The 19374-nt window shown below is 43.6% G+C and overlaps 1 protein-coding gene across 3 annotated transcripts in view; it reads right to left on the bottom strand.

Annotated features, from left to right (window-relative positions):
• Positions 1 to 15403, bottom strand: part of MYO1B (myosin IB) — a 171136-nt gene extending 155733 nt beyond the window's left edge. For all 3 annotated transcript variants that reach the window (XM_063088395.1, XM_063088404.1, XM_063088414.1), the window contains exon 1: positions 15243 to 15403. The gene's annotated coding sequence lies outside the window, so the exon portion shown is untranslated. The remainder of the gene's footprint in view (positions 1 to 15242) is intronic.
• Between the last annotated feature and the right edge of the window lie 3971 nt (positions 15404 to 19374).

Raw genomic sequence — 19374 nt, 5'->3', positions numbered from 1 at the left:
AGAGCACACTACAGGGTAGCCCTCTAACTTTGAGGCATCAGTTGATATACTTTATAAAGGGGAACAAAGAACACCATCTAATCCAGCAAGTTGGGAGGTTGCTAAGAGCTTGTACTGTTTTCTAAAGCTGTGTGCTAGATAATTATAAGAATGAATAGTACTATCTTATTCCCAAGTTAAAAATCTGGTTAGCTTTTCAAAACTATATCCAACTACCATATTTATTCTGTCCCAAATGTATAGTCATAAGTGCTTAAATCATTTAAGAAAGCATAAAAATAACACTTCAAACCCACAACCAGACAGAGTCAAGAGTACAGGTCACATGTCATTTCATAATGTGGCACTGAAAGACAGAAAGAATAAACACGTTAAGTTACTATTAAAAACTAAATTTTAGTTTCATACTTACAATTACATACTTTAAAACTGTCAACAGAGATACATGTTCCTCTCAAAGGGAATTTCACCCTCTTTAAAAGAGCAAAGGCTTCCAGAAAAATCAGGGTGCTTCTATTCCAGGTAGCCAAAATAGTAAACTCATCTATGATTTACATACTTTTAGAAATCTGAAATTCAGCCTCTTCGATAAAAATATGATCTTTTATATAGGAATTATCTTGATATATTTCAACAGACTATTAAAACACTATGCAAACACACATATATATACTAGAAACAACCAATATTATGAAAACATATACACACCAGAAACCCAAACAACCAGACACAGTTTAAATAACTTATACTCACAAGTCAACCCTGACACCTTTACCAATACCATGCATGTAAAGGCTCCTTGCTTGGCATCAAAAAGGATAACTTTAAGAATAACTTTAACCTCAATATAGCTTTAATTCAAAAAAACAAAACAAAAAAAACAACTCTGGATCAAAAGACAGTAACACCATATCCACCAAAATAATTCTGCCCCCAGACACTACTGGAATAGCTGCCCACTCAGTCTTATTTTAACCAAAGTAGGCTCTTGAAAAGAAAGGAACCCAAAAACAAACTCTGGGGAGAAAAATATGAATTTGTAAAATATGAGGTGACTTCAAATACCAATTTTTACTAAACCCTGACATAAATCAATGTTCCCACTATGTTTTTTCTTAGCTGTGAGCTGATAGACACAATAAGAGCAACCGTGAGGACGGGATTACAATATCTTTTAGTCTCATCACCAAATAAAATTCACCAGGGTTCATTTGACACAAATTTTATGCTTAAGAGAACAAATACTTGGCTATAGGAGACTGAGTCATGGTTGAGGAGGAGCTGAAGACAGATAGATGAACTCAATTCCAGGAAGAGAAGAGAGACAAGGCCCAGACTTTGCAGGACCTGAACATTAAGGGACCAGGAGACGATGAAGAGCATGGGCCACCAAAGCCAAGGAATGAACCAGAATGTGACCAAGAGGAGCAGACAGTCAACAGTGTGGAGGATGGGTGAGCAGGGGGCAAGAGGGGAGACAAGTGGGTCACTAGGCTTAGAATCCATGTTATGGCTTAAATTGTGTCCCCTCAAAATTCATATTTCGTTGAAGCCCTAAACCCCAGCACCTCAGAAGATGACTGTACGACCTTTAAAGTTTAAAGTTTAAATTAATCTTAAGTTTAAGTTAAAGTTTAATCTTAAAGTTAAGTTAACTTAAAGTTAAGTTAAAACGGGGTCTTAGGGTGGGCTGTTATAAGAAGGGAAAATTAGGACACAGACAAGACAGACCGAGGGACAACCACGTAAGGACACAGTGAGAAGACAGCCATCTGCAAGCCAAGGAGAAAGGCCCCAGAAGAAAACAAAGCTGTTGACATCTTGATCTTGGACTTCCAGCCTCTAGAACTGTGAAAAAATAAAATTCTATTAAGCCACCCAGTCTGTCGGATTTTGTTACAGCAGCCTTAGGAAACACACACCTTCCTACAACCCCTTTTAGCAGATGCCTACCTCTGCCTCCTTCCTCTGCAGCTAAAGTTTCTGATGCGGCCTACCTTTGACAGTTGCCACCCTTCCTAGTCTCTCATCACTCAGCACATGCCATTAAAACCGCCTCAAATAAAATGTAACCACCTGTATGTTGCCTGCTGCAACTCTCTCCCACGCTGGCTATGTGCAGCCATTTCCACCCTGGCCACTCCTTGTTTTCTTTAGTGGCATCTCCTTCCTCTACCTGTCACAAAATGTCTTTTCCAGAGTTCTACAATCCGCCTTCCTCTCTTCTCCTTCCACCCCTAACTGCTCCTAACATTACTCACAGCTTCAACCACACCTAGATGCCCATGATCCTTTCATCTAGACCCCGGGACCTGGCTTTTCCTGGGGCTCCAGGCTCTGCATTCAACGGTCTGCTGAACCTCCCTCACTGCCTGGATGCCCCACATCCCAAACGGAACCCCTCTTTGCCAACCATTCCCAACATCATACAAGCCAGAAACTTGCGAGTTATCCCAGACTCCAACTTGCCCTACCCCTCCAATCTAGTCACTACCCCCACCCCATAATTAAAGAGGGGTACATCAGTGTTCACAACAATCTTTGATCCAATCACCTCATCCTCAGTATCAACTGTCAGAAAATCACCCAAAATATGGAAAAGGTATTATTATCAACAGCAAAGTGGCAGAAGCAACCCAAATGCCCAATAATAAAAGGATGTTTCAGAAAATGATGGTACTCAATAGAATAATATACAACTATAAAATGTATTTCAAAAACTATCCAGCAATGTAGAAAATACATGGACTCTATGATTACAACCATATTTTAAAATATACATGTAAAAAGCTTGGAAGGGAGTATTCAGAAATGACCCCAGTTGATATTTACAGGGTAGTAGGCTCATGAATCTTTTTTAACTCCATTTTCTAAACTTTCTGTAATATTCTTAAAATGATATTCTAATACAAAATATCCAAAGGAGAGTTCTAGAAATCTTGGACTTTCTGAATGGCTTCGGTTCAGGATAACGGGAGTTTACCATAGAACTCCTGTGTCCCTTCAGCTGCCACGCGACCTCCCTGCTACATCTGTTGCAAATACCAATACAAACACCCATAAACAGAGTTCCCCCTAAATCCTATTATACTTGTAGCCCTCAGCATGAGATCCTGAAAACTGATTAATTCTTTCAAGAAATCCAACTAGACATATAAACAGCTGCACAGCTGCAGAACTAGGCTCCCACATCTGCACAGTTATTAACTGTTCTAGGAAGAAATGATCACCAGGCACAGGCTGCTTCCCAGAGAGCAATTGCGAAGCTGGAAGCTAAATCACAGAGAAGGTGAACTACATATCAAATGTCTGACAGGCTCACTGACTGCCAGGTGAGGAAGGTGCATCTCCATCCGAGGAGTAGAGAGGTAGTCAGGTATTACATCCTAGAGTCCATGACAGGTTACCTCCCAGGGCGTAAAATGGTACAAGTTTCCTTCAACATTTACCTATACCTCTGTGTTTGTTTTTCAAATTGGCAACAAATGCCAAGTATTAAGGTGGGGCTGCCAGTTTTACCTCTATGTCTCCAGTGCTCACAGGCTACCTCTGGTATGCCTAAACTCAACAGCTTTACCGTCCTCCATGGCGTCAGTGTGTACAAAATGAAAATACAAGATCAGGCCAACATCTATGTAGTTCTGTGAGAAAACCTAACCAGCAGCATATACAGACCTTCCCACAACAGCTGCCCTACTCAAAAGGGGTATATACTGTTCCTAATTTAAAGAATTCTTATGATGAATTCTTTTGAAAAACAAATACTAAATCCTAGTTATACTCATCCTATAAACACAATTTTACTGTAATTATACTAGACTTCTTAAAACAGAAAAAAAAACTATCATAAATATTTATTCTACATTCAAATTAGGCATTTGTACCTGGAGATGAAAACCATTATAAATTCTGGAATAAGGTATGGGAAGACAACAGCTTACTTCCATTTATTTAAATACCCTTAACCAGATTTTACATTCAGCTGCGCAATCGCATTGACATCAGCAATATTTCTGAAGCAAACAGCTCTTTTAATGACGCCCGGCAACATCGCTGTAACCCACATACCTTTCTTTGAAATCTGTCTCAGGATTATTTTGAAATGCTTACAGAATGCCACTGCTTAAGAATAAATTACTGTAGGTAAACAAACTTTACAGGAAAGCCCGTTTCTCCACTCACAGTTATGTAAGAAGGGGAGCATGAAATGAAAGCTGGAAAGCTCACTAAACTTTCATAAAAGTAATTAAAATTCATGGGCTTTTGAGGAAATTTGTCAGATTTGGCACAGTTCCTTTGTAAAATTGTATCTTGGTAATTTTCCAGAATTCTGTTCTTCCAGTTTGGAAAAGTTTAAAAATTCTGACACATACCAAAATGGGAGCAACACAGATAACCCTACGCAAAACGGGCAAAGAGGAAAAATTTAACTTCAGCATTTCCTCTATCTCTCCTTCCGTTCAGCCTCCCAATCCCCCAAGACTTTAGTGCTTTAAGGTGCCAAAGACTCCCAGAGCTAGCTAATTATTTAGTAGGTAAATTAACTAATCAATTAATTCTAGGTGTGAGTAAATAAAAGGCAATTTAATTAAGATTTTTGAGGATGAAAAATTACACATCTATTTTTTACAATTAAAAATTAATAAAATTTACTCTTTATTTTCAATTGAAGAAATGTGTACATCATTTCTGCATGCTAGCAAGTAAAGAAGAAAGACGGGATGAAAAGGAGCGATTTTCAAGAGGAAGGGAGACGAAGAGGAGACCAAAAGAGAGGAGTAACAGATGACCAGAGGCCCACTAAGGGAGCTCAGGAAGAAACAAAAAGAGAAAACAATGACCACAAAAGAAACATTCAAAGAAACAGGGATTTCACAAGGAAAAACATCCCCATCTTCTAAGTTCTGAGGATACTTCTGCTAAAGACTTTTAAATACCATTGCATCTCTGCAACTGGAAGCATAAGTGGGAAAGTACCTGTGAGTGCCATCGGGGCAGGATGACCCCAGGCTTCCCACCCTCTGCTGCCTTCCTTTAGGGAACCACCTGGACAACTGTCAACCTGACCTTTCTTTATTTCCATGACTTTATTTTATTGGTATAGCATAGTAGTACAAAGGTAAATAAAAGGGGGAAAGTAAATCACCCCAATCTATTATCCTAACACAATCACCACTAACATTTTGGTTTCCTTCTTTGCCATCTTTCTTCCTACAAATTTTCCAAAGGAGTAGCTGAAGTCCCGCATCAAATCATAAATTATATGCACTGCATGGATTCAAACAGATTTGAGTATCTGGTGGGGGCTGGGGGGACCCCAGGAATCATGTTCAGGAGAGACTTGAGTAGTGGTAGCTACCACTATCTATGCTGAGTGCTCCTGCTATGCCTGACATTGTTGTAGGGACTACATATCTGTTAACTCATTGAGTCCTCACTACAACCCCCAAAAAGGTTCTATTACCTGCACTTTTGCAGAAGAGAAAATGGAAGCAGAGAGATTAAGCTACAGACTACTAAGCAGAAGAGTCAAATTTCAAAACCAATAACTTCTCCAGAGCCCAGCCCATGACCATTGTACCACACAGCTTCTTACCTTCATGTAAGAGAGAATCAGGTTCTGATGCACTTGCCCCAGGTGCAAAGCCTCCAGGACCAAAAAGAGAAGTGATTCCAGGTAGAATAAGATGTGTAACTTGCAAGGGACCCCAACACGTCCGTCCTCCCTCCCTCCCTCCATCCCTTCCACTCACCCATTGTTGCAGAGCCCAAGTCCTCAGTGTGTGTTTGGAGAAAGTGAGGGAGGGAGACAGGAGAGGGCTGAGACACTGGAAGAGCCATGGGTGGTCCTGCTCAAGACCCTTCCAGGGAAGGGCAGAGAGGGTTTTCTCCATCAGAGCAAGGACACGGTCCATTAGTGCTGAGCCAGGACGAAGGTGCTGAGCAGGACACCCACGTGTCCAAGCAGACACCAGTACTCAGTGGCAGCACTCAAAATGGTAAGGGGGTGTGGGAGATGGGCCCCATTCAAGCCACTTCATAGAGGCAGCTCTCTCAGTTCAGGCAGTTTCATTTGGGAGAAGAACAAACTAAACAAAAATACATGTCTTCATTTCATCATAATTTACACACTATTAAATACCACTACTATGATGATTTGCTAAGAAGTAATAACTTGATTTAAGTTATTGATTACTTAAATTCTCATCAATCTACCATTAAAAGCAGTGTCCCACCTCAAGGATTCTGAGCCTCTTTCTCACTGTCTTGAAAGTTCTTCCATCCCACTCTTCCCCTAACACCAACTCATCCTTCAGGCAGCTGTGAAAATGTTATTTTCCTCAGTCAGGCTCTCCTTTTACACACCAGTCTAAATTCCCATCTCCCGACCTTTCTTTTTCTCATAGTCCCTCTTTTTTCCTTCATAGCATTTATCCCAATTCATAAATAGATATCTAGCCATGGCATTTCTGCAATGTCTCTCTCCTCTCATACTCCATGAGAGCAGAAACCATATCTGTTCTGTTCACCGTTAAAGACTCAGCACCTAGAACAATGCCTGGAACACACTAGGGACCCAAACACTTGATGAATGAACACATGAATGCACTTAAATAACTAAATGTCACCCCTTCCTTACTTCTAAAAGTATTACATATAATTTTAAAATTAAAGTGAATTGTGACATTTCCAATACAGAGTAAGTTATTTCGTGGTCTATTAGAAAGGCCGCCTGACCTCAGGCTCCCATAACAAACACAGGTTTAGAAGCAAACTTGATCAATCAAGAACCATCTATAAACAAATTCAAAATCAATACCTTTCTTATATACCAGCAACACCAATCAGAAATGTTCTAAAAGATTCCATTCACAATGACCACAAAAACCATGGAAAACCTTGGCACAAACCTAACAAAAGACGTGATGAGAAGCCATGAAACCACCAAGATGTCAATTCTCCCTGAATTTCTACTTAAATGCAATGTAATTCCAATAACAAGATTTAAACACACACACACACACACACACACACACACACACATACACACACACACACACAAGCCACAAGTTGGAGAACACATGTGTAAGTTAGCCTTTGTGGAGGGAGAGAAAAGAATGGGATGTACGTGTGATGCATCAACTGACACAAAGATGAACAATGGCGTTTTGCGTGAATTCCAATAACTTAAGTAGGTTGGGTGTGTAATGTTACTTGCAGTATTTTTTTGTTTGTTGCAAATACTTTCTCCTTTTTTATGTTTTGATACTGTAAGTGGAGCTGGATGGTTAGTTCAGTTGGTTAGAGAGTGTTAGAGCGTGGTGCTGATAACACCAAGGCCCACAGCTCAATCCCTGTACTTGACAGCTGCAAAAAAGAAAGAAAAGGACAGGACAGGACAGGGCAGAAGGAAAGAAAGGAGGAAGAAAAGGGAAGGGAAGGGAGGGCAAGGGTCAGTGTTCCAAATTCAGAAGAGCAAGAACATCATAGGTCTGGAGAAACCTAATGCAGAAGAGGGGAACAAAGCTGGGGATAGAAAGATCTGTCAGTGCCACAGGTGGAGAGGGGCTTCTGGGATGAAGGAAAGATCCAGAAGAACAACTAGGTAAAAAGTGTAAGACATATATGCAAGTGAACCAAGTGTGGCTCACATATAATACATATTCCCTTAGAAAGCCAGACAGTGATTGATCTAAAAATAGTACAAAGAAGTGACGATGGCAGTGTTATCTACAAAATGATCCCCCCCCCAAAGGTGGCACAATGGTCACATAAGTTGGGATATGTGAATATTGTATCTCCCTCTTGGAGATGACAGTGCACAGTCACAAATAAAGGCCATGAGAAGTCCTTCTGCAAAGAAAATTCATTTAATAAGTTATTTAACCCAGCAAATTCCAATGTGTACTCACTCTTGGCCAAGGAACCCTTTTTTACACTAACATCCACTAACTTTATGATTTTTTTTTTTCTCAAACTACTAATATTTCATTGAAAAAACCCACTTTGCGTAATGCTGCACTCTGGTAACCCAGCCTTTTAATGAACTGAACCAGTATGTGGACTTAAGGACTTGAAAAGAAAAGGCAAATATAAGAGCAAATAATAAACCAAACACAGCAAATGACTGCATGAATGTAAGAGTCACAGAAAATTGAGAAGTAGGTGATGCTCCTAAAATCCAAAGTCAAGATGATGATGAAAAGGCTATTAGTACAAACAGGGAAGTCAAACGGGGATCAACTATTAGGTAATAGGTACTAAGCTTAGATTTAGATGGGTTTGGGGAGATAGTGAGATATTTCCCTACATAGAAAACTGAGCAAGAAGTTAAATGACTTGGGGTCAACTTCCCAGATCTGTCCCCCATAAACTATATGAGCCTGAGCAAGCCTCCGTGACCTTTAAGGCCACTTTCAAATATAACATTCCACCATTCCAAAAACTGGGGATTTGAAACCAAAATATCAATATAATCAAGGTCTATCTTTAAGGAAGGTGTGAAATGTATAAAATATAGGACAAAAACAAATCAAGATGAATTTAAATATACGAATGAGAGGGTTTTAAGAGATTGTGCAATCATGAATGTTCAAGAGCTATCCCTGAACCCTTATAAAGATGACATCAAGAAGGCTCACTCCGCTTCCTTCCTCTAATGTCACAGAGTACTTAGTATTCTGCCAGAAGCAGAATAGGAAAGCAAATAAGCCCTGACTCTGACCCAATGTGGCACTTCATATATTTTTATGAATACCTCTCAACACCTTGAAGATTGCAGGCAAGTGAGAACTTTTTCCTAGATGGCTCACTGCCTCAGGGGGAGATCAAAAGCATGGTTTGCCAATTATGACCATAAGTAGGACTGCAAAAATAACTAGCCATGCAAATTGGCATAAGCTCAATATTTGTGAAAATTAAGCTTTTCCTAAAAGCATTTAGGCTGTGGCTCTAAAATGAATGAAACAGTGACAATCTTCTTGCAGCACTTTCAAGGGACAAAATGATTAGCTAGGAACTGAGCATATTTGCAATCTGAACATTGCAAACAGCACTTCAAGGTGGAATAATATAGAATTCAAAAGGAAGCAGCACTGAGGGAGGAGATAAAAGGTATACACTGGAAAATGTAACTGGGGCCAGCAGGAATCTTACAATCAAGGTTCTTTGGGGGTTTTTTGTGGGGCGTTTTTTTGGTTGCAGTGTGTGAAAGCGCTTTCATGAAACAAGTGAAAATGAGTAGGCAAATGATGTGTACATACTACTAACAAAACCAGGTACCAACAATGTGTTCCATTGTCCTTTCAATACAATTTTCTAAAAACACTTTAAGGATGCTGCATTCTTTTTTTTTTTTAAACAAGTTTAAAAACCTGTAATGTATAATTCTGAATTGTATCTTCATTTTAACACAGCAAAATTGAGTCATCTGTGCAATCTCAAAGCATCTTGAGTCCATGCAGAATTGGACCAAAAGTCCCTGGAAGGCAGAGAGATCTGGTTTCCTCTGAGGCGTCTCTGGGCTATCTATGAAGGAGACAGGCACCTGGTATTTTTAGAAGCTCGGTGTTGTTGCTTACCTAAGAAGCAAAGGGAAAAAGTCAATTTTCACTTTTCTGCAGACCTCCATTTCTAAAGCTGCCTATCTTGGAAAACTGTAAGTTCTACACCAATGTTCTTCTTCCCCACCCTGTTCAAAATCTTATCCCTTAAGCCCCCGTTCTGCAATATCACTCACATCACTTCATTCAAACACATCAGACCCTGAGCTCCTACTGGATACCCAGAAGCATACTGCTCACAGGAAGACTGAAGACCAGAGATCAGTGACCCTGAAAACGCTCAGATGCCAATCTAATCCTTGCAACAGAAGACATGACCAGGAGGGACTTAGGAAGATCATCAGGCAGGCACTGGCCCTTCAGTCTCTCACTAGCAGGCTGAATCATGTTTCACTCAGTAACCCTCATTGGGGGAGAAGAATCATGCAGGAGGGGAAACCAAGCACAAGACCCAGAAAAGGAAAAGCTAAGAAGCAGTTCAACCAATTCTTCCAGCACTGGCAGAGCCAAAGACACCCACAGGAACCCTGACTCCAGGTGGCAAAGGAAACAAGCCAAGAAGGAGGGAAACTCTCGGGTGGGCTATTCCTCTGACTCCTTAAAACTAACTCCTGGGCCAAGCCCGTGGCGCACTCGGGAGAGTGTGGCGCTGGGAGCGCGGCGACGCTCCCGCCGCGGGTTCAGATCCTATATAGGACTGGCCGGTGCACTCACTGGCTGAGTGCCGGTCACGAAAAAGACAAAAAAAAAAAAAAAAAAAAAAAACTAACTCCTTAAAAGTGGCCCAAACCTTCAAAGTGATAGTCCAAAGTATCAATTACTCCTTCTTTGGGGACTTGGCATTTCTTGTCCACAACAGCCTAACAGCCTTTCAAAACACAAAGGTCCCCAAAGTTTATTAACAGCCAAAGTGGGGCTGAACTGATGGATGAGGAAGGGACGCAGGTGTGGAAAGAAGAGTGGGAGGGCACCAAATGAGACAGTGCCAACACCATTATTCGAATCTTCTCCCACGGAATGGTACTTTACACCACTTTTTGGACATCATGGTCTTGGACCTGAACCTTTTCACATCATCAGAGGTTGGAGGAAATGAAACCAAGGTCAGAGAAGGAGTTGGCACCTGTGTTCTGTTTCCTTCCACTCTCTTGCTTCTGTTTGTTTATAGCTTTGTCTCGGAAGCATGTGGTGCTGTGGCCTTGGTCACCACAGATGTCACAGTCATTTTCTTTTTCCTTTCCTTTTTTTTTTTTTTTAAAGATGACCGGTAAGGGGATCTTAACCCTTGACTTGGTGTTGTCAGCACCACGTTCTCCCAAGTGAGCTAACCGGCCGTTTCTATATAGAGATCCGAACCCTTGGCCTTGGTATTATCAGCACCACACTCTCCCAAGTGAGCCACGTGCCAGCCCCTCATAGTCATTTTCTTCATTTCACCAACATCCCCTCTCTGGGCCCACCCATCTGCACTGCTACACCATCCTTGGAGGCACAATGGATTTCCGTTACTACTTTTGAAAGGTGTCTAATGCATTGCCTTGCATCGATTGCATGCTTAATAAAATATGAAGTGATGAAAAGACAACCTACGAAAGGCTGTAAGAGCGTGATGCTGCTGAGCATTCTTCTTCCGCTCCCATGCTGCTTTTCCGCTGGCAAGTGGCACAGTGCTCATGTGACCAAGGTGCCAGCAGACCAAGGTGCCTCCCCTCAAGAGGTGAGCCTCTAAAATATCCAGAGGAGAATTTAATGGCATGAGGAGAATAAAGTTCCTGCCACCTATGCCATAGACCTTGAAGACCCCAAATGGTATCCTAGCTTGGAATAACTAAACAAGTAAAGGCAGAACTTTCAGTGTTCAAATTCTTATCTTAGGATCGAAAAAAAACAATATTGACTTTTCCATTTGCCCCAGAGAATTCTGAGAAATCCATAAACAATACATGATGCCAAGTGTTAAACTCCATTCTGCCCATGCATTTGATGGTCACTCCTGGGTCAAGGTCGGATGGCTCCTGCCCAGCACCACTCTCCATTCCACTCCAAGGACAGATACCACTTTTATTCCCTTTTCATGTTGATGATGCCTAAACTAGTTCATGTCCCCTGTGGGGAAGGGATGAGCCCAGAAATCATGTGGAATGTGTGTTCCCACAGAGGTCAGAACTTTGATGATCTCAGAGGATACTGTAAAGAAAGACCCTTGACACTTCCTTAAGGAAGAATGTCTTCTGTAAAAGGCTACTGCCAGGACAAAAAGCATGTGCTGGGAAAATCTACGGCTTGCTGCTGCGTATGTTTCCAATTCTGATGTCCCACTTCCTCTTTATAATCACATTCCTCTCCTTCTTACTTCTCTTCTAAAAAGACACTCTGGTGTTGGGTCTCAGTTAAGAAGCAAAGTGCAGTGTTCTATTAAAAGCTGTAAGATAAAAAGGGCTAAAATGGATTTTAATAAGTATAAAATACTTGAAAACTATACAAGGTCTACTCCATTCTATCACTTTTAAACATTTGAAAAAAAGAACTTATTGTTAAATGTTGACAGCCTAGCATTTTAAAAATAAAGTTCCATTCACTTAAAGCTTATTCACACAGGCCACCGCCTATAGCTTTCTACCAATATAGTTTTAAGAGTTGTGACATCACTAATCTGGCCTTCCAAATTTATCTCACAGTGGTTTTTGGAAGGATCAATTACAATAATACACATGAAAGTGATGTGAAATCTGCAAAGGACTAATCAACTAGATAATCAAATTGCTTTTATTCCTGTTATTAAAAGATATAATACCACACAGTATATACTTAAAGAGTATGGACTCAGGAATCAAGGGTTCAAATCTCACCTTTACTTACTAGTTACCCACACAAGTACAGTGTAAGAGGCAAGTTACTTAACTCCTCCATGCCTCAGTTTCAACTATAAAATGGAGATAATACCCACCTTATCAAGTTGTGAGGATTCATATAGTAATATACATTTACGAAATGATGATAGGACTAATTATTGGTAGGCTATTTTATTAAAATCCAACTATTGAGCTACTGAAAATAATAGAAGGGAAGTAGAAGATAAGAGAATCTCACCCAAATGCTAAAAACATAGATGCCACATACTGAGGGTCCCTGCTTAGCCAAACACCCCCGTCCCCTTCTTCCCCACTGACGTCAGAAGCTCCTTGTTGCATTGCATAACCAGGGAAAGTCAGTCTTTAATTTGAGGCTTGACAAAGTGATGATTCATCCCCAGAAGGGGGTGCAGCCTCTTGCCAGTCTTATCACACAATCAGGCATCCATTGGGACAGCCAGAGGCCAGAGACCAGCTATTTAAGGATTCCCCCACCCGTGTCTCCAGTGGCAGTAATGTTCTTATGCTTTGCATTTTGTCAATGTTTAGACAAATGAGTACTTGGGAGGAATCTAGTTGTGTTGCATTTTACAAAACAATTCACAACTAAATGAAAAGTCCAAAATGGTAGGACAACAATAACAAAAAGTCTCCCTCTGCTAGCTGCCCATGCCACAATGTTTTGCCAGGCAGTGTGTTAGTTTTAACGACAAACAGCTTGCCGGTTGGACACCGTCCCACTTCAACTTCACATCATAATGGCTCCTGAGGACAAGTCCCACTGCTTTTCAGCCTGGCCTGAAAATCTGACCACATCCCCCACGAAAAAGACAAACCCCCCAGCAGTAGTTTGTACAGCTCTTTTCCATTACCACTCAGTGGGCAGGAAACATTTTTTTCCCCCAGAGTAAGCTCCTAATTCGCCTTCTAAGTTAAAAGGCTTTCAAACTTGGTTCGGGCCGCCCCGTGGCTCCCTCGGGAGAGCGCGGTGCTGGTAGCGCCGAGGCGGCGGGTTCGGATCCTATATAGGGATGTCCGGTGCGCTCACCGGCTGAGCGTGGTGCAGACCACACCATACGGAGGGTTGCGATCCCCTTACCAGTCCAAAAAAAAAAACTTTGTTTCATCTAAAGAGAATGCCCAAAGCAGTGGTTTAATGGCGGACCCTCAGGCTTGTCAAAGAGGAAGCACTGGGCCACTTCCCAGTCCTGTCTGCAGCCAGACTACTATAACTGAATGTCTCCTAAATTATCACCACAGTAATTCTAGCCTTCGGTCTGACTTTGGGATCCTTCCACCAGTGTCCCATAGGCACAAACCATGAATGCCTGGAAATGTCAGCCTCCTCCTGAAACAGTTTTGCCTGGAATACCCCATTCAAAAAAACACACATCATTCAATCCCCCATGGCTCCCTCCCGAGATCAACCAATCCTTTGGGATTCTTGATTCCAATCTAAGAAAGGGTCACTTAAATGCATGACATATTACATTTAATTCTACTTCCCCTTAAAAAAATCCCATTCACCATAGTGAAAAGTTTTCTCTTTCTTATTCTAGATGATTCACACATGGAGAGTGAAAGCACAGAACACTTGAAAGCCATGGCTCCTCAGCTCAAAACCCACACATTGGTTTGTGTGGTGTTTTCTGGGACAATCTGTAGAAAGGTTTTCCAACTCGGTGTTACATAATCAGATTCATTTATTTAGCAATCTCTAGTTCTCTGGTGGTTTCCCCTCAAACATTCCTGGGAAATTGTTATACTATACTGTATTACAATGGAGAAAATTGTTTTATATCAAAATTGATTCTATAAAAATTTGTCCTACCCATTAGAGTCAACATCCACTAGCTACAAATACAGATTTACACATACACACAAATACCCTGATTCACAGCAGAATAAGAAAATCTTTTCCTTTTTAAAGAAAGCCTTCTTCCATTGTAACTAATAAGATTTGCTTTCAGCAAACTAACCTAGGGAGCGCCTAAAACTCAAGGAAGCACACAACTTGTTGCAGCAATAAACGCTCGGCTGCAGCCTGAACAAAGCACTACAAATAAGCTCCAGAAACCCATAGGGCCCTGGACAAAATGTTGTGTGTTTGTAATTAACTCTCCAGCGCATTCTCATCACCCTCTCCCCAACCCTCTTCCCGGCCTCAGCACCCTCTAGGTTCCTAATCTGGTTTCCATTCCAGCCCCGCCCCCTTCCCCTTGCCTCTCTGGGACCGTGAATCAATCCCATCCCGGGCAGGAAACGCGACCCAGGGCAGCCCCCGCCGCTGCGGTGGAACAAAGGAGAGCGCAGCTGCACGCGCAGGGCTCCCCGTCAGGTCCCGGGCCCCTTCTCCCCCGCCGGCCCGAGGCACGCCGCACCTGAACCCCACTCCCCGGGACGTCCCATTGTTCTCCCTCCGCCTGTCTTTCCGGAGGGACCCACACCGTGTCCTTCCGTAGAGCCAAGGACCAGGAAACAGCCGAGGCTCAGAGGGATGGAGGGGGTGTAGGTGAACTCGAGGAAAGCCAGGGTTCCGCTCTGCCCACAGGTACGAGGGGCCCGGGCCAAGTAAGAGCAACTTAGTTTACAAGCTCTGCCTCTCTCCCGCCGCCCCCGCAGCCACTACGGAGTCACGACCACCCCCGCGACCTCCGGCGAACGCGGGTTCCCGCCGCAGCGCCTCCCGGCCCGGAGGAGGCAGCCGCAGACCCCGCTGACCCGCGCCCGCGGGCACAAGGGCGCGGGGCGTCCGTCTCACCGCCCACGCGGGCCGCGGCCGGACCGAGCCGGAGGGCAGGGGACAGAGGGAATGCGCTCGCGCTACCTCGCCGGGCGCCACCTCGCCGGGAGCCACTCCGCCTCCTCGTCGTCCTCGCTGTCCGCCGGCGCTCCGGGACGCGGACCCAGCCCGAGGCTGCGGGGCTCCCGCCGTGGCCGCTCGGCCGTCCGCGCGCTCCGCTTCCCCTCCACGCGCCGCGGCTGGGGCTCCCGTGTGCGCCCGGCTACGGAGTGCTCGGCTGCGGCGGGAGGCGCCCGGCCACTCCCCTCTACCCGCAGGCGGAGGGGCTGGCCGAGGGGCGGGGGCGGCGACCTCGCAGCCTGCGATTCGCCCCTGGGCGCGCCGGGGGGACCGGGAGCCGCCGCCTCCGAGCCGCCTCACCTCTGGCCGCCCGGTGCCGGCTGCACAGCGCCCCCCGGTGTGCGCGGGCGACAGCCTCCGCGCCTCCCGCTCCTGCGGCCCGACCCCCCGCACCCGGGGCGAGCCTAGGTGGAGGGAAGAGGGGTGTCCGTCCCAGCCCCCTCGGAAGGCACGGTCCTTTTTTGCTCCGGATTCACTAGCTTCGTGTGACAAATATAACGTCTGACCACTAGAAGCCAGCTTGGGGACAAGTACTGGCAAAGAGTGGGGGCGTTCTCAATTTCTCCTCCTCCCCTAGATAAGAAAGTTTGGATGCCCAAGACTATCAGAACATGTTAATTTGACCAAAAGAGAAAAAAGTATAGTGGTGCAGTGTGTCTTCTCTTCATCCTAAAAGATGTTTAGGATCGATTAACCTGCTTAATCTCACAGTAATGAAAGATAGTTTAAAGAATTTTCCAGTACTTCTACATATTTGAATATAGTGTTTTAACCGGCACAGGGTAATGATCAAGGATGGGGCGTATTGTTTAGACGTGTTAGAGGGGCCGGAGAAGCAGGACCCATGGCTTCTCACTCCAGCTGCACTCTGGCCTCATTACAGAATTTAGAACAAGCCATTTGACCCAGGTCCTGGTTTCCTCATCCCAGAGGAGAAAAGGGTGCTCCCCCAAACTTACTCACTGGATGATGTGAGGATTATTTGGCTGAGGTGTTAAAAGAACTGTAGACACAGTAATTATTACTCATGGTTCTAACTACTTTATCCTATAATGAAATAAATTGCCATAAATGGGGCCAGGTTTAAATGGACTGACCTATATCTGGAAACTGTCACTAAAATGAAGTGAACCGAAGAATTCAGACCATATATAGTAGCTGTTCCCACAGCATAAGAACAATAGGCACTGGGATTTGTCAAATGCCACCAGTGGAGTTTAGAAAGGTGGGACTTGAACAGACTGTTATCTGCTTAGAACTTATACCATCAGCCATATCACCATCAGATGAGTTCAGATCTGCAGATGCATGCATAATGGTCTCAGCTAACACAGGTTGAATACCAGGTACCATTCTTTGTTTAATCTTCAGAAAAAATCTGTGAGGTAAGTTACTCTCATTATCCTGTTTTACAGAACAGGAAAGCCGGACAGTTCCAGCTAATAAGCGGCTAAGATGGCTTGAAGACATATTCTTTAAACCACAAATTCTTTAACACTCCTGTTAAGGAGTGTAGTCTAATTGCCCTCCTCTTGAATATGAACTGGACTTAGTAACTTGTGTAGATGTTTGGGCTGATGGTGCCAGTCTACAGCCAGTATCAACCACCAGACAGGTGAGTTGGGGAGTCTTTGAGATGACTCCAGCCCCAGTCACAGACTGACCACACTGCAGGAGAGACTTAGAGAGAAAACCTAGCTGAGCCAAGTTGGTCCCCCAAAACATGAACGATAACAATAATAAGATCGTCACCAGAGTGGTTGTTACATGGCAGTAGACAGAACAGTGGCAGAGCTGGAATTTGAACCCAAGCAGTCTGGCTTCACCACAAACTATTGAGCACACTACCTCAGACTTTGATGACCTGGCATAATGAAATCCCTGGAGACCCCAGCCTTCACAGCATACAGCATAGGCACCTGCTACCGGGTGACATGTTAGACTCACTTCTCCATTTTGCCCATCCGATTTTAGGTTCCAAAGTGACTGCTTAAATATTAGTTTGGCAGTTTAGTCTCTGCTGTCCAGTCTGGCTTCTCAAAAATGGCAGAAATGCAGATGGCAGGTTCACAAATACAAAAGGCAAACAAATGGTTTGAAGAGTGGGGAAATTCAGTAACATTTTGATCTTGGAAGATGGCTGAGTTTTAGTAAAAAGTAGGTTTGAGACACATATGTGCTGAGTGCAACTACTGAGAGAGCTGCTAGGAGGAAGGTTTTGGAGCTCCTTCCTCAAGAAAGGGGTAGGGGACTTATGTTATGTCAAAATTCTGCCTCTAGAAGTACCTAGCATCCTGGGGACAATTGAGGCTTTCTCCCTATCTTTCGGTCATTTCAAAAATATATATGTAGGGCTTCCGATCAAGACAGTGGAATAGATGGTCCCCAGCGTCATTCTCTCCCATGAATCAATTTGCAACTATTAAAAAGCAATGACAGCCAAGTTGGAGCTGCTAGAGCTCAAGAGAAGAGGAGGAGAGGCCTACAGAGTACATGAAGGCAGGAGAAGTCATGAGAGAAAGAAAAGATTGCTCCCACCATTTCAAGCCCTGGCCACTTCCAGGCTGGAGCTTCTGAGCACACAGAGCAAGAGCTGTCAAAAGCCACATCTGTGCCCTTCGGATGGAGTTGCTTGGAGTCGGCAGGGGAGAAAAGGGCATTGGTGGTCCTCAGGCCAGCAAGACCACTAACAGTGTTCCCATGGACCCACACAGGAGCAAGGAGCCACAACTGAGAAAAGATGCCACTCAGAGGCCAGTGAATCACCACAAGGGACTGGCAAATGGCCCATCCCATGGGAAGTGTTTGGAGTGTGGAGGGGGTGGGGGAGAAAAGCCACTGGGGGAACATTGGGACACAGCATGGACAGCTGATCTGCCCACCGGGGTAGGACCACTCAGTGGAGACTGGTTAGGAATAAAGATATGCAGGAAGTACAGTTTGCTGAAAAGTCGCAGGCCCAGACCAGTTTCCACACAACCCAGGTGTATCAGAACTCCCTCACAAGACCTGGAAGTACCTATAAAGTCAACCATTAAAACCTGAGCTGCACAAAAGCTTTCCTCAGGGAATCAGCAGCAAAGCAGCAATTTAGCTCAACCACACAGCTCAAGTACTGGTCCCCACAGGAAATACAACAAATTAGTTCCAGTGCAGACTTTAAGTGGTGGGAACAGCAAATAATCCAACACAGAACTGAAAGAAAAAACAAAGAACCCACAGATCAGAGACAAAGTTTGATATTAACTGGTAAAGTTCTCACATCACCAAAAAAACACCTATAAGACTTAGAAAGACTGGAAGCCTCCTGGGCTCCCAAGCCAGGGAGGAGGGAGGGCTGGGGGCCTCAACCACACCCCCCCAACACCCGCAACTAGCCCAGTGGTGACCACCAAGCCACCACTAGAAGGCCCCGGTCTCCCCTGCAGGAATGAGGAGGGTGCCGTGGGCCTCAACCATGCCCCACCTCCTTTCTCCTTTTCTCACCCTATTTCCTTCCCCCTTTCCCTCTCCCCCTCCCCACCAACTGCTCCACAACATCTTAGAATGTAAAAAAATATATAAAAAAACTTTTTAAAAATTCCTTAGCTGAGAAAAAATGTATATATATTAGAAACTGTTGAATTTGTCTTAATAAATGTTTAAAAAAATCAACCAAGAAGCTATTAGAAAACTAAAAATACAGGGCTGGCCCCGTGGCTCACTTGGGAGAGCGTGGTGCTGACCACACCAAGTCAAGGGTTAAGATCCCCTTACCGGTCATCTTTTAAAAAAAAAAAAAAGAAAAGAAAACTAAAAATACTTCTACAGCAAACCATGCTTCTCTTTTAAAAATACCATTAACCTAATTTTCATAAATCTCAAAATCCAAACTTCTTACGTACCATGAGATTTTAAAATACTTGTGCCATCCTAGCCGTTCTTTTCAAAAGTCAATCAATCAACAACTTTTGAATTTACAAAGAGCAGATTAACGTTGTTCTAACAGTTGTCAAGAATAGAGAATAAATCCTTCAACTACAAAAGCATTGTTTACTTTCTCAGTCTATTTGGAGGAAATAGAATGTATGAATAAGCAGAACAACTATTAAAATTT

The sequence above is a fragment of the Cynocephalus volans genome, chromosome 1 (assembly GCF_027409185.1).
Source record: "Cynocephalus volans isolate mCynVol1 chromosome 1, mCynVol1.pri, whole genome shotgun sequence".
Classification (NCBI taxonomy): Eukaryota; Metazoa; Chordata; class Mammalia; order Dermoptera; family Cynocephalidae; genus Cynocephalus; species Cynocephalus volans.
Note: the sequence above shows the minus strand (reverse complement) of the source record. Positions and strands in the feature narration are given on the sequence as shown.